Here is a 24,536-nt window from a genome sequence, read left to right as displayed (position 1 = left end):
TGACATATGGGGTCAGACAAGCTTTTAAAATAATCAATAAACATTTATTTTCACAATCCCCAGTGAGGCTTCAGACTATTAGTTGTTAATTTATTTTTATTAATAAAACTGATCCTCATGCTTTGACTTTCTAAAGTAGTGATTTTTTTAAAGAGTGGGGAATAATAATTGACCATGTTTAATATTTTTGCTGGATTTGATATTGGAAAGGTCCAATGATTTAAAAAAAAAAAAAAAGGAAACCCACTAAATCCAGAATAAAGAATGTCTTCACATCATTTGTATAATGAACTCCATCTCCTCTCTGATTATATTAGAAAATGAAGGTGTGCGTTTCTTTTGTGTGGGCTGATGGACCTGCACCGCTTCATGTTCTTAACCTGAAAAACTAATTTATAGCCATTGCGCAATCTACCCTTTCTTTCTCTCGACAAAATACAACTATTGTTACATGTCTGCATTTCTCTGGGTGGACTGAGCTTTGAGCTCTTCATCTCATTTAAGAGATGAAGAAATGGAAAACAGAAGTGAAACTGAAAAGTATGAGATAATTACAAAGATCTAAAGGGAATACACTTGATGGCTTGTTTACTGACTTGGATGTAATGGTTGTATGCTCACAAACACACACACACACACACACACACACACACACACAGGTACACCAGGCCTCTGCATGTGATAGCTCTCGCCATAAGTGAGATTGTGGGGCGCTTTGAGATCTCTTAAAATGGCTTCGGTGCATGGGCCAATGACTCATGCAAATGGATGCCACATTAGCATTTTTCCAGATATTTACTTCTCCTCCCAAACGCCACCTCCTAATCCAATTGCCATGTGAGGATGGATGCACGCGAGGGCACCAAAGCCTTCGGCGTTGAGGTGTATGACCAAACCGCTGTCTTGGTCCCTTCTCATGTCAACGCTCTGTCTCCGCCGTCCTTTTAGTCGGCTCATAAAAGTGCAGCAAGTGGAGCCCAAAGTAGTCAGGCCTTTGTCTTGCGCTGATTTCAGCTCGGCCATTATGTCGTCTAAAGAGCCGCTTGGTGGGTCACAGGGGAGCTCTGTGGCTGCATCGGCTTCTTCTCAGCACTAGATAAGAGCTGTTATTTGACGACGGTGATGATAATTCACCGTGCTGTTGCCGTCTGAGAGACAGGGCTCTACTCCTATTGACTTGAGGAGGAAAAGAGCTTGTGTGGGGGCTCAACCTTCACCCATCCATCCATGACCCCCCTGCCATCCCCCCAGGCAGAAGACAGGTTGTGGAGCTGTGGGAGGGCTGATTACAGGCCTGTCTCCCTGGGAGTGGGTGCCATTCTTCCTCTTCCATTCCTTCTTTTATCTGTAGGATCTGAGGTGGGGGGGTGAGAATGCATGGGAAACAGGGTTAATCTGAGCTAAACAGGGCCCCCAGCTTGATCAGGGCTAATTACATGGGGTTAGGGTTACAGTCTGTGACTCCTGAATGGGGGCAGGCCACACCCTAAGAGTAGGGCTGTAAGAGATTGATGGAAAATGGGAAAATGGTATTGAAAATTAGAGATGTCCCAATCAAGTTTTTTTGTCCCTGATCCCGATCCGAATCATTTGATATTGAGTAACAAGTCCTGATGCATTACTTGTGTTTCCCTGGATAATAAACAGTTTGGGGTTTTTTTTATCTTATTTTATTTTAAAGGGGTCACAATTTTGCATATTACAGCGTTAAAATTAATCTAGTTTACAAAAAATAAACAACAAAAATTTCAATTCCACTTACAGGGGTGTAACAGCTTAGGTTGAATATGAAAAAGAAAACCTGTTTCTACTCATTGGAGCAGCATTATTGTAATAAAACCTGAGTATCTGCCACAAATCGTGCTCAAAATAACGAATCCCAGTCAAGTTATAAAATGCGTTGATCTGATCCCTTTGATCCAATTGGGACATCTTTACTGAAAAGCAGGGTTTTTTTTACTAAGTAGTTGGCATCTATTATGATAGAGTATGTAAAGCCCAGCAGACAGTTCTTCACCTTGAGATGTGTGTGTCCACTTGCCCTTGGCTCCAGCTTTCATGTGTGGAGGCTGGAGAGGTTCCCAAGCAGCAGGGAGCAATGGGACGTCTGTTTGAAGTGGTTGTGCAGGTGGAGGTGGTGTAAAAGAGGAGGTAAATTAAAAGGCAGCACTGCTGGACTGAAGGTTTTAGTCCATTTCCCACCAACTCCACATCTGCACCATCAGCCTCTCAGAGAACAAGCTCCTCCTAAAGTGTGTGATGTGCTTTGGTCTTTTAGGTTAAAGCAGTTGTGGACTTCTGTATGGACTGACGACTCAGTGTGTGTTTGTATGTGTGTGTGTGTGTGTGTGTGTGTGTGTGTGTGTGCGTGTGCGTGCGTGCGTGCGTGCGTGCGTGTGCATTCGCCCGCATGCATGCAAAAGCAAAGAGGCCGTGAGACATTATGATGGATGGATCTCCCGAGCCTCCTGTCTCTTTGTTCATCCCTCGTGGACTGGAGGGATGAAGGTGGCAGCTCTCCAGCTCCTGCTCAACCCATTTCTACCTCCTCTCTCTCACACACACACACTCACAACAGAGACAAATAACCCACTGCTCTATTAGCTCAACAAACACCTCACCTCATATGACAAATATGTAGTCAAAGTGACTTTTTTATTCCTCATTTCCTCGGCTGCTATTAGTCTGCGTCATCTCAGTAAAGACTCCTGTGAGAGTGAGAGAAATGTCGACCACCAACTGGATAATATATTATTTCATATTTATTGTTTCTCATCTTTATATGTTGTCCCACTGGTGTAAAGCCACTAGCTCGATCCCGCTTTTATGCAGTAGTCAATGTATGTGTGTGGCTCTTTTTTCACTTTAATGTGCCTGGCAGCGGTTGCTTCCAGGAAACAGGAACAGTGGGATGCGTTATCACTCCAACACTTTATTATTTTTTTGTTGCCTTGCTGTAGTCACTACTCTTGATCTTATTTTATCTTCCCCTGTAGAGATCAGTCCAGGAGTCGATGTGAGTTTAAAGGAGGATTCTATTCATGGAAGCTCTCACAGTGTTGTATATCATCAACCTCTGATGTTCAGTGCTTTTCAGGAGTTGTTTTGTGACGAGGTGCTGGTGTTGGAGCATGAGTCACACATTCTACTCATAATGCAGCGTGTCTTACGGCAGCACATACTCTGGTCTTTTGGGGCTATTGTGTAAAAAAAAAAAAAAAAAGTATGTATGTGACTCCTCTGTTGGATTTCTTTCTGTATGGTTGCATTATGTTAAAGGGGAACTACACACCAAAGCTTGTTTACAGGTTTGGGAAGGGAGCTCTGCACATGAGGAAAAAAACGTAGCACAAATTCTTTTGTGACTCTAGAGGGAGCTGCCCAAAAGAATATGATACATTTTGTACAAGTTTTATAATAAAAAAAAATTTGGAGATGTGGAATTAGAAATTGTCAGATCTCTGTAGCTGCTCCTCATCTCAGTTGCAGGTACTGTACACGCCAGGTTTTGACAAATGTGGAATACAAACAACAATATTTCTGGTTCTAATCACAAGTCCAACAATGTTAACTGCAATGCTTAGTTTGTGGACTTGTCTTTTATGTACAGAACGAAGGCTTTGAGCTGATTATAAAACAGGGACTGTTTGACACCGTCAGTGTCACAGCCCCTTCACACAAAAATATCAATGAATATTGGAGGCCTCTGTGTGTTTTTTTTTTTTTTTTTTTTTTTTAGACTTGAGTGGGCTTATTCCCAGTACATGTTTTGTTACTTACAGTCAGTGTACATCTTCAAATTAGATTACAACCATGTTTTTCACTCATCATGCCTCTGTAGTGGCGATAGCCATAGCAGAAGGAATTATATTTTTGGGTTTTACATCCATGTGTCCCATTCTCATGGACGCGGTGTCTCAAGAACACCTTGAGCAGTTTTCAGTATGGCACAAATATCCACTTGGCCTCAATGATGACCGGATTCAATGTGGTGCTCGCAAGTCAAAGGTCAAAGTCACTGTGACCTCGTCTGTCTCATTCATGTGAATGTGATATTTTCGGAACTCCTTGAGCAAATTTCTTTAAATTTGGCACAAACATCCACTTGGACTGAAGAATAAAAAGATTAGAATTTTGGTGGTCGAAAGGTCACTGTGACCTCACATGTTTTTGGCCATAACTCAAGAATTGATGTGCAAATTTTGACAGTAATTTACAGAAATGTCTAATAGGATGCAGTGGTGAAATGATGACATTTTATATCCAAAAGGTAAAAGGTCGGCTTCACTGTGACATCATAATGTTCAGCAAAAGCACTTTTCTGGCCATTATTCAGCATCTTTAATCGGGTACAGAAGAGGAGATAATTGATCAGATACTAAATTGGTGACCCTAATCTTGAATGCCCACCTTGAAACTGAGTGGATTGTATGCGCTGTCTCATTGAAAATATGTGTGCAACACCCATTTTTTCACAGACATTGATATAAAACTGTAACTGCAACTAGACTGATTTTGTGGAAGCATACAACTGTGAGGCGGTTAATTCTAGGGGTTGTTTATGTCCACTTTTGTGTCTCTCTCCTGCTTCAGCTCTTTTTCATACTCCACTATCCCTGGTGAAACATCTACATACCACTTCATAAATCAAAACTGAAATGCATATTTGTATGTAAATGTGTTTAGGGTGAGTTTTTGTGCGTAAATTGTATTCAGAAGAGCATGAGGACCAGGGTGAGTGGGTGGACTGTTGAAGTGGTAATAATTAGACCTGTCTACATGGGCCTGCAGGCGCCTTTCAAAAAGGTCAGAGGTCAGCAAAGAGCAGAGGTCACAAGCTAATGAAGTTTCTGCAACATTGCCTATTCTGTGCTAGTTTTGCCTGCCTCCCGTAGGTATGCATGAGAGATTTTTCTTTGTTTTCTTTAACACACTTGTATGCTTTTTGTAGTGAAAGCTATTAATATGTAACTGTGGGATTTGTATCACCACAGAAACTACATGTCTGCTGTTTGTATGCACAGCTCGTACTATATGTGCCCCTTCTTGGCCTCGGGGCCCCCCGTAGGGAAAATGCCCGCGTGTGAGTGACAGTTCAAGTCATTTCATTGAAATGACAGTGTGGGTTTGATTGGCCAGCCTGCTGAAGTGATGGCTTCTGGATGCTGAGAGCTCCCAGCGGGAGCTCTGACAACATGAGAAACGGTCCCGCGCTGCACTCGGCACCAAAGCCTCACCACTTAGCCTCTCATTCCCAGGGTGCTAAGGCTAAAGATGGAGACCTTGAAGGGAGGCATGAGCGCATCATCGCCCAGCTGCTGCATATGTGTGTGTGTGTGTGTGTGTGTGTGTGTGTGTGTGTGTGTGTGTTTTATGCACTTGTGAATTAATCGGTCTTTAGCAGGTAAAGCAGCTTTCAGCTGAAGTGGGCGACTTCTCTTCATTCTCTGACCTTGACTTAAATGAGCGAGAGAAGAGTTAAAGGCTGTTAAGTGCAACAGACTGAAGGAGGAGAAGGAGCGCATAAAGAAAAGAGAGAGCAGACAAAGAGAGACAGAGAAAGCTAGAAACTGAGACAGGTAGAAATAGAGAGGACTGAGACATAAAGGGAATGTAACTTGAAAAGGATATCTCCCTCTTATTCTCCTCTGTGGTTCTCAGTCCTCACTGTCTCAAGTGTGTTTGTAAGTCAAACCAGACTGTCTGTAACCACCTCGGCTCTCTGAGCAGGAGGGGGATCAGCAGCTGAGAAAGTAACAAAGGCCATCGATTTTACAGTCAACTCCAGCCATCAGAATCTGGTGCTCTGACCACCAATCTGCAATAGTTCTAGATCCAATGCCCATAATAGAGTGCAGCTAGTGTGTAAATGGTGGAAAGTGTAAACAGAAGACTCTGTGATCCAGCTCTAATGGCTGTCTTTGCTCCAGCTCTTTGTTAGCCATCGGGATACTGACCTCTGCCTGTACTGCACGCCATCTCATGAGAGTTTAAACAGCCACCGCTCTGCAGATTAATTAAAGTGGCTGGGGATTCATGCCTGATACTTATATTAGATGCACAAGTGCACAAACATGGATTATGTGGAAAACAAAGACTGTGTGCACACACAAAAGAAAAACCAAATGTAAACAAAAGTGCTGCTATTTAAAAGTTATTTCTTTTATCGCTCGGTGTCAACAGATAACCGCCGACAATATTTTTGACAAGTAACGCATATTAGTCAACAGGTTCATTTTGCTTCACTGTAAAAAGAAGTATAACTTTTTGTTTTAAGTTGACTGGATTTGAGAAGACAGGTTGTTTCATCACAAAATTACCTCAACTTGTATTATCAGATTCAGTCAACTTAAAATTTAGAGGCAGGCCAGACACTAGCTTTTTTTAAGTTAAAAAGTATATGTTACTTTTTACAGTGTACTTTTCTGTTAACTGCACTCCATACTACTCAGATCGGGTGGAAGACAGACAGATGGCCTGCCATATAAACATATAGTGCCCATTGCCTAACCACAGTTTTCCACTGGTTAGTTAGCCTTGGCCGCTCTGCTCTGCATATCAGCAGGGTCAGGTGAGAGCTAGCTATCAGAGCTGCTCATTTAGCTCAGTAACATTATCCCAACCCAACAGCATTGCTGTGGAAACATTGTGCCCAGCCTCCGGTTTCCAGGCAGTGTCCGCACAGCTAGTGATGCTAACATGACAACAATGCTAAAAGAGGTTTTGCAGCTCAAATTGAAGACACTTAGTGGGGGGTGTGACTTGGGAGGAGGCTGGAAGTGGCCGCTATGTTTCAGACACAGTGTCATCCCACTTGTAACCGGAATGACAGCGTTACCAGCTGTAGTTGCCAATGAGTGGCTCTGTGAGCTAGCTCCCACCTGATCCAGCTGGTGCAGAGCGGCCAAGGCTAATGTTGGGGCAGTGTTTCTGCATGTTAACGCTGCTAGCTGGCTGTAAGTCAAAACCAACAGAAAATAAAATGTAAAGTGAAAAATGTGCTTTTTATTTCTTTAAAATTAACTGTTAGCTACATGATAATGGGTGTCTGGCTAAATGCTTATATCAGCTGTAAACAGTTTTTTTTAAAAAAGTGAGTTGAGAAACCAGAATGCTCTAACTCTATAATAATGTTAATAGATTTCACATTTTTGCAGTTTTAAAAATCAAGTAGAAGTGTAGGTTTTTCTAAATCTATAAATAATTAGAAAAATGCAATAACAGACACACACAATAGAGGTAGATCTCAGCTCTGAATTGCTGTGCCTAAACAACAAATGTACATAAATCAATTAATGAAATGCAATCACCAAAACATATGGTTTGCATTTCTGTGCTCACACAAAAGATGCAATCTCCAATATAAACATTAAGTATTTTCTGTACACAAAACACACACCTATGCGCATACACACAGAGGGACACATATAAATTGGCAGAGCTGTGCACGGAGGAACAAACTCAGCCAACTTATGATACTCATAAATCAAATGGAAAAACCACAAACACAAATACAGAAATTCTAGTGGCCATTTTTGTTCTCACACCCACTCAGACACACATTTAAATGCAATCAGTGGTTTAAATTTGTTGTGTAATGGGACTGCAGTGAGTACACACAAACAGAATATGAATATACATAAATGAGTTGATAAAATGTAGTTGCGAGTACATAAATACAGTGGGTGTTTTTGGGCGCGCAAACATAATTATATATGAAACACGTAGAATATGTACAAGCTTTGTACATAAATACATCTCAAGTCACCTGCTGTTTGGTTCAGCTTTCTCACTTCTGCGTGTTGATGTTTTGCACTACAAAGGTGTGTGTGTGTGTTGTTCCTGAGTGTGTTCGTGTGTTGGCTTACATCTCCTACAGAAACTGGCATTCTCGCTTCTTTTCGTCAGTACTGAGCCGCTGTGGAGAGAGAGCCTGACTGGGAATGATCAGCTCTAATGATTTTATGAGAGTCTACATGATTAATGTTGGCACAGCAGTGTGTTTGTGAACAAGCCTCTCTCGCTCTCCCTCTCTCCCTGCTCTTCATCCCCTCCCACGCCACCCTTCCTCCCCCATCTCAGAGGGAATATCCAGTCTCGGTGTGTGCTGATTTCTGTGGCGCTAGCTGCCGTTTGCCACATTAGTGTGTGACAATGGGTCTCTTTGAAGTGGGTTATTCTAGCGCGGCTCACAGCCCAGCGCAGTGGAGAAGATGTGCCAGCTCGCTGTGTAGACAGGGCCAGCTACGAGCACAGGGATAGACAGAAGGTATAGACGCACACGTGCACGCCGGCACAGACAAAATACCGGGGTCAACACAATAGCTTTCACACCCACATCTTCTCTAAATACGCTTTATATAAGCACTTCCATAGCAGACAAAAGCCATGCACTCCTCCTCCGTAGGCACGCATCTGCCTCAAAGCACAGCGAAATAAGAGTCTGCACCATCCTCACATCACCTCATCAACAATCTGCCCATCTATCATCCACCCGCCCATCCATCCATCCATCCATCCATCCATCCTCTCTGTTTTTTTTTTTCCCGTTCTCCTCTGCTCCCTCTGTAGGCCCAGTCCAATCTGAAAGCTTAGTTGAGCTCCGTCTCTTCTCGGCTTATCTCCAAAAGCTGCCTCTTTCATTTGAGTAAATGCCTTCATTCCCAGCTCCTCTATGAGGAAGCTGATAAGGGATGTCTTTTATCCACAGCAGATAGGCTCACCACCCCCACCAGCCCTGCTTGTGTGTATTTAAATGCCTGCACAGCATATGCAAAATTACGTGTGAGAGATTATATTTGTGAGTCCTCTTTGAATATATATATATATATATATATATATATATATATATATATATATATATATATACAGTATTTGTGAGACTTAAATGAATAGTTTTTGAGAATGGCTGATGATTCTGCGACACGCTTTGAGCCATCTTTCCTCGCTGTTTATCATTCAAATGTGACATTTCTGTGATTGCACATAATCACACAAGACTGCTTCAACCTTGCAGGTGTCTCTAATAGGAAGTGATTAAGTGAGACAAGCTAATCATTGCAGCGTGTAACTCATGTGTGTGTGTGCTTGCGTGTGTTTGTTCAAGAGGAGGCTGTGGATTGTGCGGATTTTGTTGCCAGGCATGATGGAGAGATACGTTTTGTGTGTTTTGACTCAAACTAAGCCGTTGCCAAATGTTCCACTTCTGTCTCGCTTTAACACTACAATGACATCGATTGGTCTTTGATGTCATATGTCAAAAGCTATGGTTACATAGACAATATTTCTTCAATCTGATTGAAATGATTCCATCTTCTTAAATATGAAAATTTGCTGCTTCTCCTTTTCATATATGACAGTAAAGAAGGAGTCTTTTGGTTTTGGACTGTTGGCTGGATAAGAGATGCAATGGTGTCGGTTTTGGTTCTGGGAAATTTGGATGAGCATTTTTCACTTTTTTTGGTCAATATTTTATGGTCTAAAGATTAATTGTGAATGTATTTGGTAGATTGATGAATAATTAATAGTTTTTCCTTGTCGTTATAATTTATGGATGGGCCCTGATCTTTTGCTATCAGTAATGCCAGACGATTGTTATTCAGACAGCAATTCAGACTGTGACTAATAAGTGACATAAGGCTACTTTTCCAAAATCAAATAGCGCTCCGAACAGAATGTAGCACTAGCAGAGTGGTCAATTTTTTTTTTAATTCATTGAACGATTCTTTGTCAAAACTGTATAAATAATGGCTGTAGCTACTGTGCCATACCCATTGGTGCATGAACTGCCGTTTTGATACTCGAGTTCAGCATTTTGGCGAATGGTTATTTCTGGCCATCTTGGATTTTTGAAAATTCCTTCTGATAGGGTCAGTCTCTGTTTTCATTTGGAATTTTTATTTTAATTATCAGTGGAATATTAAAGTCAATTTAAACACAGCAAGTGTTATTGAAAGTGTTTTTATGCCTCCGGGCTGGAGATAACTGAGGCCGGAGGCATTATGTTTTCGGGTTGTCCATCTGTCTGTATGTACATCCATCAGACACATTCTTCTGAACGTGATGTCTCAAAAACGCCCCAAGAGAATTTTTTCAAATTTGACACAAATAATCACTTAGACTCAACAATGGGCTGATAAGATTTTTGTGGCCAAAGGTCAAAGGTCTTTGTCACCTTGTATCCCTCTCATTTTCATGAATGCAATATCTGAAGATTGATCCTTGAGGAAGTTTCCTCAACTTTGGCACAAACGTTCACATGGGTTGAAGAAATTGATTAGAACCTTGTAGTCAAAGGTCAAGGTCACAGTGACCTCATAAAAGATGTTTTTGGCCATTTGAAATGATCTGATTGTATAGATCTCCTGTCCTGCTGGGGTCAAGATGTGTGTGTGAAGCATCTTTGCTTTCACGCACGAAGGCACACAACTGCGTGGTGGTATATCTAGTTTAAGTGTTCAGAATGAGACTCAACACAGAAGTCTGCCCTGTGTCTTCCATATACTCATTCCCTGTGTGTCTCTTTTGCTCACTGTCCTCTCTGTCTCTGATAACAGTCCCAGTGGTCACATGCTGCTGTGTCTCGGACATTGTGTTACAGGAGCGCAGAGTGGTTCAGCAGGGGTAGTAAATAGTGTTACAGTCCTTTTCTCAGGTCTGGGCGAACATCTCTCTCCCTGTAGTTGTTTGAGACCAAAGGAGCCGCCCCTGCTCTCTTTTAACCTCAGTGGAAGTCCCAGCTTGTCTTCTTAGATCTGCATTTTCCAACATTGTCTGCCCCGTTTGGCGCTCCTGCCCTCCCCTCAAGCACAAGCACTCTGCAGTCAAATCTCTCCAGGGACATATGAATAAAATTTGTAAAGCTATTGGAGCCAGCGCTAGAAAAATACTCCTCAGTGCTCCCCAAGGAGCCCCAACCTCATTGACTTGGGTTTGTTTGCTTGAGGCCAACGATTGTGTTCAGGCTGATCTTAGCAGAATAGCGAGTGCGGAGTCAATGAGAATGATGCATTAGCAGCTCTGCATCTATTAAAGCTGCTTGCTGTGGTTGAAGCCACACACCACTTTGAAGGGATTTATCAAGCAGCTTACCAAAGAGAGGTGATTGAAATCATTTGCTTACTAATGAGGAGGGATTGAGGATTGTACACTTCCCCGGCTACACTTCCACCTGTTAAAACCATTTGCTCATTACTGCAATCAAATCCAACGTTTGTTCTGTGTTACAATCAAACCTTTTTGTCAGCTCATCAGCTGCCTTTGTGCCTTTTTAATGCTCAAACTCATTTCATATGTGCTGCTTTGTTTTGGCTTGTGTCATTAAGGGTGGGAGTTACCTTCTGGGGCTAATTAAATAGTGGAATTTGTGTCTTGTGCAAATGCATCAAGTTTTTGTGTGAATAATTTTACTGATTTATGTTGTTTTTAGGACTTTCGAAAACAAATCCAGTTCATTTCACAATAATTATCTCACATCAGGGTCATATTTTTCTACTCAAGCCAGTTTAAATCACTTGTTGAGGGTTTTTCTTTTGCATTACCCCATGCAAAACACTCACATGTAATCAAATCCAATCAGATTGAACTGTGTCAGCTCTCTCTCTATCTCTCAGTCAATCAACGAAATTGATTTTATTAGAGGTAATTGTTCCCTGTTTGACGTTCATGATGTCTTGATTAATCCCTTCTCTGGAGTGTTGTTGTGGAGAGCATGCTCTCCTGCTGTTGTTAAGGCCAGATAAACGGTAAATCCTCTTTGTCTCAGCAGACACACGCAGACAGACTGGAGTGGGTTAGCTGAGTCCTGACCAGTCAGTCAGACAGGGTTACAGTGAGTTAGCCAAAGGTCAGCAAAGCTCTAGTTACACCAGAGTTATGTCATCAAATTTACAGAGAGCACTCCTCTTGGATGCTGCCTTTATAAATATGGGATTGATCCCCAAGATGTTAGGACTGATGTAACTGTTAAGTAAGATCTTGTCCCAGACCGCTCTGTGCTATATTATATCTGTAACACATTTTTTTATACATTACAGGTTCTGAAATAGCGGCCGCCACTTGGCAAATGTGGGTAAATTCTAGGCGGTGGTGGGTAAAATCATTAAACCAATTACTACATCGGCCGACATGGAAAACACACAACAGCAAGACACCATTAATAAGGTTAGCATATGACTGGATAGGGCTTCACATTTGAAAGTCAGTCGCAACTGCTACACAAAAGCAACGCCAGTGGCCGTAGAACCTTACTCATTTTGACTGATAGTAAAAAAAATCATTTAATCCTAATCAATAACCATCAGTCAAAAAACATTGCTTTTTTGTCATAGGCTAAATATTCTCTGTATCAATTGAAATTTATTGATAATTCAGAATATTTTTTACACGTAGGTGTAGCGCATTTAGACATGCGTGTGCATGTGCACAGTACACTTTGACCCCCCCCAAAAAAATAGAGCTCCATGTTAAGGTGTACTGTGTAATTCCAAAACTGTGAAATTACCATGCATGTAATGTTTTTTGTGTAAATATATCAAACACTGAATGACAGCAATTTTATACATAAAATTAGGCCTCAATGTTCCAAATATTGTTTCTTTATTTAGCGCAAAGATTGACAGCTAAAGGAGAGAAAAAAGTGCTTGCCACAGTGGAAGTGAAAAAAAAATGCAGCATATTGTGTCCTCAAACTTTGGCTAAGATCTAAATTGGCAACATATTTTACTACAAACATTTTTCACTATATAAACAGAGACAGTGATGATTCCATGAAAATTTGATTGCTCTGATCATTAAAAAGCAACCTAAAAAAATAAATTGTAAAATGGCTGAGACAAGTCGCTAACTAATCATTACAAACACATTAGATGTTCAACGAATGATATAATGCCTTAATAAAAGTGGCCTTACCAATTCATATGAGTAAAGTTTTCAAAACAAAAAAAAGGTCCCACAAACTAGTCAGTGAGTAATTGATGATATTTTAATGGACACTATAAGGAGAAAAAAACAGATTTCTCCCTCCACGCTCACCAAGATATTAAAAATCCCAATTAACAATAATTTTTAGAGTATTTTTATATTAAGACAACTTAAAAGCAATACCATTTGCTGCAGTAGGATTTTGGCTTATTTTAAAGTCCCTGAAAACTAAGGTGGCATGATATGCAAAACAAGATCATATTGTGGTCATTTTTGACAGATATGACAACTGCCGTTTTAGTGTGAGTGGAATTTTGTGTTTTATTTTCTGTGAAAAACATATCAAAATGAAGGTGACAGGATTTTTTTCTGGGGTCTGTAACAAGCAAGTATGTTCTCGTCTGGAATGTGATTTGAAGGCCGGGGCATCTCTGTAGCACCACAATGCTTCACTTATAATAGTTTGTTGTGACATGTTTTACCTTTATCAAAAATTTGCTGCTCCTGCGATTTAGATATTGCACACATTTCTTCAGTGAGCTTCCAGCTATGATTGATGGGATCTTCCATGAATAAGTGTAGTATTTTTTGCAAAGTTAGAACTGTCTTTGTTATCTTACATGAGAGATATCTGTATTCGTGTCTTACTCTGTGCTACTCTCACTGGTTTGAAGTGGGCGGGAATTAGTTAGATTAAGTCGATGATGTCATGAATGCCTGTGCACCAGTCAGGATTTATCAACATTTGACTCGGAATTTGATGACAGTTGGTGGGTTAATCAAACCACACCCACACATTCCTAATAAAGCAGATTATCTGACTTCTTAAACTTCTTAAAGGATTAAACTCAACTATAAATAGTATCCCAAAAATGTTTTTTCATACTTTGATGCTGCTAATTTTGGTTACAGACATTTAAGTTATGGAGAATTGAAGATTTGATGCCAAGTTTTCAGGGGCTTTATACTAAAATGGTTTTGATTATTTGACAATACATATCAAACACTTAAATGCTTACAAGTTGCAGTGAAAAGAATTCATATTCTCTCAGTTATCACTAAGCCTTGAGGATACAGTGATGCTAATGAAGATTTGTGTTCAATATAAATCCTCGGCATTGTGCCATATTGAAAGTAACAGAGAGCATCCTAATTAAGGAAAGTAATGAAAAGCATTTGGAGGTCGTTGTTTTCACCCTAAATGGGTATGAATAATGTATTTTTCTATTCATAATATAACAGTACAGGACTAGATATTGCCAGTCTCTGATCTCTTAAGATGGCTCAACCTTAGCCCTAAACAAGGCTCTAGACAAACTGAAAAGCACCACTAAAATTGTCATGCAACTCAGCGCATTCATATTCTTTTTCCATCTTAATATATTACTGACACATGCTTGAGTAATTAATAGGTAATATACAAAAATAGTAATGTCCTGATTTTTTTTTTTTTTTTTAGAAAAACACAATGAGTTACTGAGCTCTGAAGTTTGCTGGTGTTTGCTGGGAACATTGCTGAATTTACCAATGTTTACACTGCAAGTTTTTAGAAATGTAGCTGCTTGAAGGGAAAACAAATGTGGGACTTTTGGCAATTTTCCAATTTCACGTAGTAAAATCGCTTGATTTTGAGTCAGTCTGTGGTCAGAACTGTTCTTAATTGTAATTTGATTGTCAACTCTTTCCAGCAATCCAACATCAAAGGATCAAGTAATTTTTCTTCCAGTTTAGTGGGATTTCTTAACTAATAAGGGGTGCAGGTAACATATTTTATACTTTCTGTCAATATGATCCAATTAATCTTATTTACATATATGTATTACCACTGTGTTAACACCTTATTTTGATAAGCAGATGTGGTTATATGTGTATCCTGGGCAATTTAGCACGCCTTTGGATGACCAAACAGAGTAAGGATTGGATTTGACTCAGCTTGGCTAACATAGAAAAAGACCGCCGTCAAGCAAGACATCACTTGCACCAGACCAACAACCGCTAAAGTTCGAGACAGACAAATGAGGAGCAAAGCAAAGTCATGGAGAGTGCAGCAAACGTAACGACGCTTGCGAGGCAATACACACAGACATACACACCAATTCTAGCTCCCTCATGTTGTTTCGCATGATATACGATGATAATTTAAAAAGCAAACAAAGAGACAAAAACGAGTGGCACATTTTGATGCTTCAATTTTTGAATTTGATTGATGATTTTTGAATTTTTGATGATTCAATGCTTCCCCTTCCATCCTCAAAAAAAAAAACTTTGATTCTCTGATTTTTTCATTGACTGTTTTAAATATGGATAAAAACAAGAGCTAATAAGCAATCAACACAAAAAATAACAATTAAGATAAATAACAATAAGATGATGTAACAATAAAAGAATACAGTATGGGGAAATTTACTATTTTTTTTATTCTTTTATTCTTTTTTTTTATACTGTGGCCCAGATTACCATACCTTGCTCTTTTATTTTCTGACTGTGATGAACCCTCACTGATGTACACATCAAGGTAAACTACATTTCCAGGACTAGAAATGGTACATTGGTGGATCTGCCAGGTAGATGCTAGTTATGAAATTTAGTAGCAACGTTTTAAAAAAATGTTTGCATAATGTGATGGACTGGTTACAGTCTGGAGCCCTGCTTAGAAAGTATTTTCAAAGTAGTCTGAATAAGTTGTGAAAATGTAAAACCAGCAGAGTTAATTTCACTGATCTAAGAAAATAAGTTCAATAATGCATGCTGGGAAATCTACAGCTATTCTAATTGTTTATTTAGAAACATAATGTACTCATCACTAAAGTCATCATTTCAAAATCAAAGATGTAAAGTGAATAACATAATTATATCAAGTTAATTAAAAAAGATTAGTTGATTCACTACCGTCCTATATGATGTTTTACAGTGTAGTGTTTCAACAATAAACATCGACTTGTTAGTTATCAGTCTGCTGACAAATGGAGAGTTTAGGCGTTATTGCACAGTAAAGCAGTAATGTTACAGTGCCACAATAAATGTTGCACAATACATGTTTCAGATGATTTAAATCTATGTGAGGAAGAGTTTCTTTCAGCAGCCAAATCTGTGATAGTCATGCTGGTATGAGTGGTGGAAACATGAGATCCATGCCGTTCCAACAGCAGCAGGCCGAGGTGTACCACAGGCAGGCGTCGAAGAAGTCAGTTAAATCAAGATTTCACATGATGAGGGCTTAATCCAGTCTGTGTGCGCTTTACAGTATTGCCCCGCTTTGTGGGTGTTCGTCCATCCCAAATGACCTCGGAGCTTATTTTCAGTCTTTTCATTGGATCGTCTCCGCTGTGCTCTCCCGCGATAAGTAGTAACGCTTTGACGCTTGAGGACACTTCAGCAACTTTCAATCGAGATTAATCTGTCTTTGAGATCTGCCAAGGTCTCTGTGGATGCACAGCTGAGAGAACGAGGGGAGAGAGAAAGAGAAGCCGGTTATAGAGATGGGCCATTTGTAGCTGCTGTCTCAGTGATGTGGTTCCATTCCCACTTTGCAACCAGAGGGGACAGCTCACTATATCATTCAGCCGTTTGTTATTTTGTCTGAAGCAGGAGTTGGCCGAAGGGGAGAAATGTCTGTCTCTTTCCCCAGTTGCCTGAAGGTGAAACCCATGCATCATCCTGCAGAAAGCGCGTGCGCCTGTTTGCTTTTGCACGCATTCTTGTGTGTGTGTGCGTGTTCATGCAGATGTCCACATCAATATGTGTGAATAAATGGGAGGCTTATTCCTGAGCTATCAGGTGTCAGAGACTATTGTTCAGGCTGAGTGAACCAGATTGGATTCCCGTGATTCAGTTTGGTATTTCTTTGGTGTTAAACTAAACAAACCAGACGGGTTGCCTGTGTTTTTTGACAACATCCGCTTATTTCCAGCCTCTCTATTCATGTCTCTCCCTGTTCATTTTGCTTTCAGCCCTGCTCCTCCTGTTTTCTTCTCTGACATTCCTCTCTGCTATTACATCTCATTTGTACTTGCATATTGATATTAAAGGGATAGTTCAGTTTTTGAGTTTTCTTAAGTGGGGTATGGGTTACTTAGGGTACTCAGTCCAACACAAGCTAAGCAGCACATTCTCATCACATAACAGTTTGAGGCAGCGATAGACAGCTTCTGTATTAAGTGATGGTAATTCACTGTTTTCCTCTGTGAAGTCTGGTTTTGAGAAGAGCAGTATAATGGTTTAAGTTTGCAATTGGAATTTACTGTCCAACATTTTTTTCTAAATACAGTATGTTAAAAGTGATGAAGTTGTAAAAGTGAGGTTGTGAGGTTGCTAAAATATGTCTTGTTGCTGACTCCTCCAAATCAGTACATTTCTGAAATTCCATGTCGGACTCCAACCTGCTTCTCCAAACGGGAGCTGTACAGACTAACATCTACTGTAGGTAATATACTGTCTATGGATATGGACCTCATACAACCCCAATTCAGAAAAATCTGAACTATCCCTTTAAAGTTTTCATAGAGCTGAAACTGAGTTAGTGTTGGACTTCATATCCTCTCTGGGTGTTCATGGGCTCTGTGTGGCCATGAGCAGTGGGAAACTCGTTTGCAATTCCCAGTACTCCCCAGTGAATCGCAGTGATCCGTGTTTCTGCTGTTTCTGCGGCAGTTATTAAAAGCCAGGGGAAAGGTTACAGTAAATGCCACTCAGCTGATGCGCAACTCAAGCTTGGCAAACCTCCCCAACCCCCCTGCCACTGTGGGGTTTCACTCTAACATTTTAGGGAAAAGTAATTTCACCTTACTTGCTTTTCTCCCCTCTGCTACACCTCCCCCAAAATTGCCAACTGCATCCCTACTTTCCCTTCAAAAAACCTACCACACAGCCCGACCTAAAAGTCTGCTAGGGCTGCATTTACTGCCACAGAATTAAAATTAAAGGCATGAAAAGCAAAAGCAGCCCCAAACCTCACCGAGCACCTGAGTCTGACAAATTGGCAGTTTCCCCCTCCTCCTTCTCCTCCTCTATGTCTCCAGTACTAGCCCTCTGAGGCATCCTCCCCCCTCCTCTCGCTCCCTTGTCACCACTTCTCCCAGACGCCCCGGGCACTCATCACAGAGGTCACACACCTGTCGCCTGCTGTAAACAGGAAATGAATAATTCAGGAGTCAGCGCTGGTTGACTGCAACAGCTGATGGTCCTCTCCGTGACGAGCAAAGATGTATCCCAAGGATTCACATTATAATCCTCAGATGGAATCACACTAATGAGAACGCTCTCCAGAGAGTCTGAGGACCCACTCGGAGCCAGACCGCACGTCCTTGACCTCTTTGGCTGATAAAGTTAGTTCGAAATGGCAGCCTGTAGTGGCACGTTGAACTTCTGCCACACACGCTGATTTGCATTTTTAGAGGATCATGCTGATACAGTAGGACCACATGCACTCTTCACTGGCCTAACTGTTAAAGAGCATCTCCCTTGGCCTTTGGTATCTCCTCTGCTCCTGAACGAAACAGCCCGCAGAGTGAGCTGACCTATAACAGAAAGCCAGTTATATTTGAGAGAAAAACCCAAGTAGCAGGTTGAGAGGCAGTGAGATGCCAGTTGGGGCTGCCGGGTAGCTGGAGTGATTGCTTTTCACTCTTTATCGCCACACCAGCAGGTGTCTAAGACGCGCTGTACTGCGGCACTCCGAGGGGATTCACAATTATAACACCCTGGCCACCGGCTCACCCGTCACACCACACACACAACTCCCATCCCCACCTCCACCCATCCATCCTTCTTTTCTCACTCTCTTCACATCGAGAGAAATCCTGCTGGCCAATAGTAACTCAGCAATCCTGTTATGGCCTCACTCCTCCAAACACCTGCACAGGCTCTGATAAGAATCCTTATCTGCTCAGCCCCATGTCTCCTCTCTGCACCCAGGCGGAGCAGGAGGGCCCTACAGCTGGAGCAAAGGATATATAACACCTCCATGGGTGGCCACATTGTTTTTAAACCATATTATTGTGTCTGCTGTATCATGTTTGAAAAGCTTTGGAAGTGGAAGTAGGCAGCCGCATGTTAAATCCTGTGGTGAAGTTTTCCTGTTTTGAAGAGACGCCGGCTGCCTGGCTCGCCCGCAGTACAATGCCTCATATGTAGAATCATCCCTTTATGCCGCTCTCCCATCTTTGTAATTACACATGAGGAATGAGAGGAGACATCTGCATGCCAGCACTTTGAGGAGAGGAGGAAGGAGACAACAAAGGGCAAAGCAGCTTCTCACAAAGGCTTTCCAATTTGCAGCTTGCAGCTGTTTCTCTTCAGAGAGCTCGACGAACGTCCCGTCCTCTCTCAGCCCTCTCTCACAATCCAAACGCTGATTCCTCAGCCACCGCTGATTGGAGGCCAATTTTTGGCAAACGATGACTGTTTTCCTCCTTTTTTTAAAAATGTGTTGACTGTCTGAGGCTGACTTTCCTCCATTAACAGGTGTTTAGACACAGACATAATAAGAGATGGATCATTTGGGGATGACAGTTCATCACATGAACATGAGTCTCTGCATCTGTCTTACTGCAAACTGTCTATGCCTGTAAGTGTTAGAAACTGTGCGTGTGGCTGTGCACAAATATTGAGCTGTCTGTGCATTGTGTTCGCTTGTTCCCCCACCGCTGTGTCACCTTTGTTTAGCTGCATATGCTGTACAGGATTGAAAACCAAATGAGCCTAATGGATCCACAAGGCATGGCACTGCGACCCGTAAATTAAGTCCCACAGATGTGCTTCTGTAGATTAATCTTCACGCTCACGAGCAATTATTCTGGCAGTGACGTTGAGGCATGAGGTTGATTTGAAACAATTACAGCCCAGGTTGGGCAAAATTAGCTCGTTTATTTCCCATGGACGATGCTGATTGAGAGTGAGGGCATTTTAAAAAAGCACCTAAGGGGTAATTGGTTTTTAACATCGGCGTCGTCCTTCAGGCAACCTTTTAACCTCAAGCACGGGCTCTGTGGGGTTAAATTCTTTCAGATAATTGTCTTTCAGTTTTGCTTCCAGTCATCAAAGATATGATAGTTAGTAGTTATATTTTGTAAGCATATGCAACTAATTAAAATTATCTTTGATTGGAATTATCCTTGTTTTTTTTCTTGCTGTGTTATTTACATTTTAGAACATGAGCTAATTTATGCAGTACTGCTGTGCTAACCTTCACAGCTGGACAGATGGAGGATTTTTATTACCTAAGCCATATTCCTGTGCCATATTGCTCATGTAACTGCATTTCTGTTCCTTAGATAACATAGATAAGAGTTTTCTCCAACTTCCCTGCTACGTTTTAAGAGGTAGAAAAATAAACACTTGGCCTTACAGCGCGGACTAATAAAGAACAGGAAAGCTTTGCCTTTTTATAGCACACATTTCCATTAGGAATTTTAATTGGCCGTAGACGCACGCCTAAAAGCGGAATTCAAATTAGGGGAGAAAAGTCTGAAACAAAGGACCTGGAAAGAGTGAGGAAAGTATGTAAAAGAAATTCAGGTGGAATTGGAGTAGATGTTCAGTGGGCCATTTGACGGCAAGCTAAAAAAAAAAAAAGGGGAAAAAAATCTGCTCTGGAAGGAAATTTACTGGCTGGCTGCAAATTGCTTAGCAGGAGCTCTTTTGCATAACAATGAATGCAATAATGCACAAGTAATGTACAGTACAATGCTCTCTGCAAGCAGTTTGCTAAAGTCGTTTATATAAATAAAGGGAATGTTCTCGCCTGCAATACCTACAGTAAGAATCTCTGAACACTTGCAGCTGTGTAAATGAATCATTAATTGTAAGACTTTTTCTCCTCCGTGTGTGTGTGTGTGTGTGTGTGTGTGCGTGTGTGCGTGTGTGTGTGTGTATGCCTGTGTGATACAGTATTCATCTCTGATGAGAAATTCAGGAGAGGATAGTTCCTCTGTGTTCGGCGCAGCTACAACTTCATTTTCATTTCACATTTGTCACAGCCTCGTAGCCACCTTTATGTCTTCCTCTCAGTGTCTGAGCAAGTGTTTTCATGTCTTGCTCCTCTCCTCAGCTGAGGAGTTAAAATTAGAAAGCAACCTCTGTCTTGTGCTTATTTTCTCCTGTATACCGCATCCCTGTCTGTCTCTCTTTCTTGCGCTCAAAGATCCAACCAGCCCAGCTCGCCCACCATATCTAATGAATTTCTAATGACTTGTCACAGTTCGCATGATGGCTGTGTGACGCTTGGTTGACCGGCCTGATATTTATTCATGTAAAAAACGATGTCGCACTTAATGCCACTTCCACAAATGACTCAATTTGCTGAGGAAATGAACCTCATCTGAGTTCCTGTCAATCCTGCAGAATTCAGCCCTGGGTTTTTGCATATGTGTGGGCTTTGAATTAGTTTATGTTTGTTTGTTTTTGCATGCCACAGCAAGATGGTTATGCTAGTTCTGATAATGAAAATGGATATGACGCCAACGTTGACACTCTCAGACAGATGTTTCAACACTTTGGCATATTTTACCTTTAATCATCTCCCACTGTGTTATAAAAGTTTGTTAGCACCTAGAGGGGAAGGTCCGACAGCTGTCATTATCCTTGCAAAGCAAAGGGAGGAGATTAAGAAAAGTGTGGGTGACTTATTAAAGCTGCTCACCCTAAGGCTTGAAAGCAAATAAAGATTCTTTTCAGATTTTTTTTCATTCTTTGCTGTTTATCATCACGTCGAAGTTCTGTGTACAGCTGCTGCTGCTGCTGCTGCTGCAGAGCAATGGCTGGCCATCGGCACCATCTGCATAGATTAATGTGTTTGATATTTCCCTTCTCCGCCTCCTTTTTCCTGTGTAGCATCAGGAATCAGTAGCATCTCTGTTGCCCGCCCGTAGCCGTCTGCCTCGTAGGGTTTCACAGTGGGGAAGCTGAGCAATTTGTTTCTGGATGGCTCCGGGCTTATCGTCTCAGCTTGACAGATGGGCCTTGCCTCTGCTCAAGTTGGGTTCGGCAGCAGCGCGCTGTTCGCCGCCTGCCTGACAGAACTCATTATAGACACTCCCCAGGAAAAGAAGCATCTCCACGAGGTCCTGTTACTACTGCCGGGCTGCCACGAGTCACTACAGAGCCAGACACCGTAGACCTGAAAATACTGCTGGAAAATTTTCTGTAGCCTGAAGTAAAAGGTTACATTTTGGAATAATTTGTTCAAAGTATTTTTTTTTTAACTTTTCTTTCCCTTATTTAATCTTTTGTCCAAAAAGCAAATGTTAAAGCTTCAGTGTGGATTTTTCTTGTAAATATGACAATAAGTTGGGGTTTTCTTTAATAACTGTCTCCATATCCTGACAGTAGTGCAGGAGGCAGATAATCTGTGAAACAATTATGTTGCTCTAGCTCCTCCTTGTCCTACAGAAGAAGATCACCATCTGTGAAAGTGAAAGTAAGCTTTTCATCATCAGTTTTTTTTTTACTTGTGTTTGCCATGTATGTTGTTGTTGGCAGTGCAGCTTGTGCACAAGTGATGATTCACATGTTAGGACCCTCACACACAAACTTGACGATCGGCTGTCAATCGATGCCGGGCCGTTTGTGAGTGTCTGCTGCCCTAGCTTTTGTAGTGTGTCCCGTACTGTTGGCCCTTGTTGGCCCTTGTGAGGTTTTTTTTTGGCTGATTCAGCATGTTAAAATGGCGTCGGAGTCGGTGAAGTCGATTGGTGAGTGAAATCATTCTGACTGGCCGTTCAGCTCAGTGCATAAGACAAATGGGAGTGGGGAAAGCGAAACATTGAGGATGTAAGCTTGAAACAAACTTCTTATATTAGGTATGATCATTTTAGCTATTGAGCTCTTTAGCACAAATGGATGTGTTCACTGTAAGAAGAAACAATTTGGTTTAACTTAAAAAGTTAGTGTCCAGTCTGCCTTAAAATTTGAAGTTCACCAAATTTGACAAGACAAGTTGAGGTAATTTTGTAATGATACAGCTTTTCTTCTCCAAATCAGTCAACTCAAAAATTTACGGCAGTCCAGACACTAACTTTTTAAGCTGAAACAAACAGCTTCAGGTTGTGTTGTTAATGGGCTAACTGGCTAAGTAGCATCTTGAATCCATTCTTACAGTCACCTGGTTTCCCATTTTGAATGACAAATACAAACTACTGCCATCTGCTGCTAAGGTGAGTTATCTCCTTTTAAGCAGGAGTGAAATGTATGTGCAAGTTGGTAATTAAATGTAGACATTTTGGCTGAGACATGACTACAAAAAGCAACACAACAGTCTGCCATCATCACTGCTATTTCTTTGGCATCTGTTTGGTGTGTCTTGGCCTTTAGAGACTCTGATTGGTTGTTTTTTGAGGCACAGTTGACTTTTGTAAATGCCATTAGGAGCACTCTGAGGTGCCAGAGGAACATTTTTTAACAGCTTATCTACCATTATGATATACTGACACTTACAAAGAATTAGTTTTTGTCATATTTGCTGAAAATGTTACCTATTGTAGCTTAATGCAAAGATATAACATTATAAAAGAGAGACATGAGGGATAAATTACAGTAATTTCAGGGTCGACCTCTCCTCTTTCACTGTACACTACTTATAATCGAATTTGAAGCCTATCCTTGTTGTTTGCCAATGCCAGTAACACAGGCAGAGGCTGATATCTTTCTCTGATGAAGCAGCATCGCCGCTGAAGCCAGAGGCTGAATATCGATCTTATTTAAACTTCAATGTCAGGCCATATTTTATTTATTGGCTATAAATGAGCCTCTGTGTACATGTATCCACACTGTGACAGAAGTGTGTGAGGGCTAAATCTGCTTCTAAATCTCCTTACTTCTACTGCTTCTGATTTTGTGCTCTGTGATTAATAAAGCACTAAACGGATTATATAAATGTACCTGAGTAAGCAAAAGCCTGGTTGAGAACAGGTGAGGGCTGACTGAGATATAAACTCAACAGATTTAGTGTTTGACTGTGCATTATTTCTCTACATGTGAAGAAAAAGTTATGAAGTCATCCTCCTTCCTGATAATGCTCTATTTTCAGTCGTGGGGCAAACTGTGCTTAGCCTTGCATATAATCAGGCCACACGGAGCAATCTGCCACCTCCTGCAATCCAGGGAAAAGGAAGAGAAAGGAGGACAGAACTACACAAGAGATTTTTTAAAGAGCAGATTATTTTAAAACAGGGTCGCAGAAAGGAAGTAACACTGCTGAGATTAAATATAATCCTCATAAGAAAAAATCTTTACAACCTTATAAGAGCTTGACTCGGGTATCTCTGCTGGAAATATCTCAGCACATTTTTTATCATGTCGCTTTTTGTACCTGTGCTCGCTCCTCTCTCCACACACGGACTAAACACAAACTAAAGAGGACAAGCTGACACTTGATTGTTCAGACATCAAACAGGGTAAAGTTGGAGCTCTGTTCTGCTCAAATATTCCTTGCATATATTTACCGAGTAAACCATATCTGCCTGCTGCACATACATTGGGATGCAAACTGTCATGTGTAGCACATGCAGACATCAACTTACACACTCCAGTACACAATATACAGTCACAGTGCCGGCAGCACGGCATGCTGAGTGACCCAAAAAAAATATGATGCACATAAACAACTTTAAAGGCTTTAA

The 24,536-nt window shown here is 41.2% G+C and overlaps 1 protein-coding gene across 4 annotated transcripts in view; it reads left to right on the top strand.

Moving 5' to 3' along the window:
* znf385c (zinc finger protein 385C) overlaps positions 1-24,536 on the top strand; it is a 189,461-nt gene that overhangs the window by 127,960 nt on the left and 36,965 nt on the right. The window lies entirely within an intron of this gene.

Source organism: Plectropomus leopardus, chromosome 17 (genome assembly GCF_008729295.1).
Source record: "Plectropomus leopardus isolate mb chromosome 17, YSFRI_Pleo_2.0, whole genome shotgun sequence".
Lineage (NCBI taxonomy): Eukaryota > Metazoa > Chordata > Actinopteri > Perciformes > Serranidae > Plectropomus > Plectropomus leopardus.
Note: the sequence above shows the minus strand (reverse complement) of the source record. Positions and strands in the feature narration are given on the sequence as shown.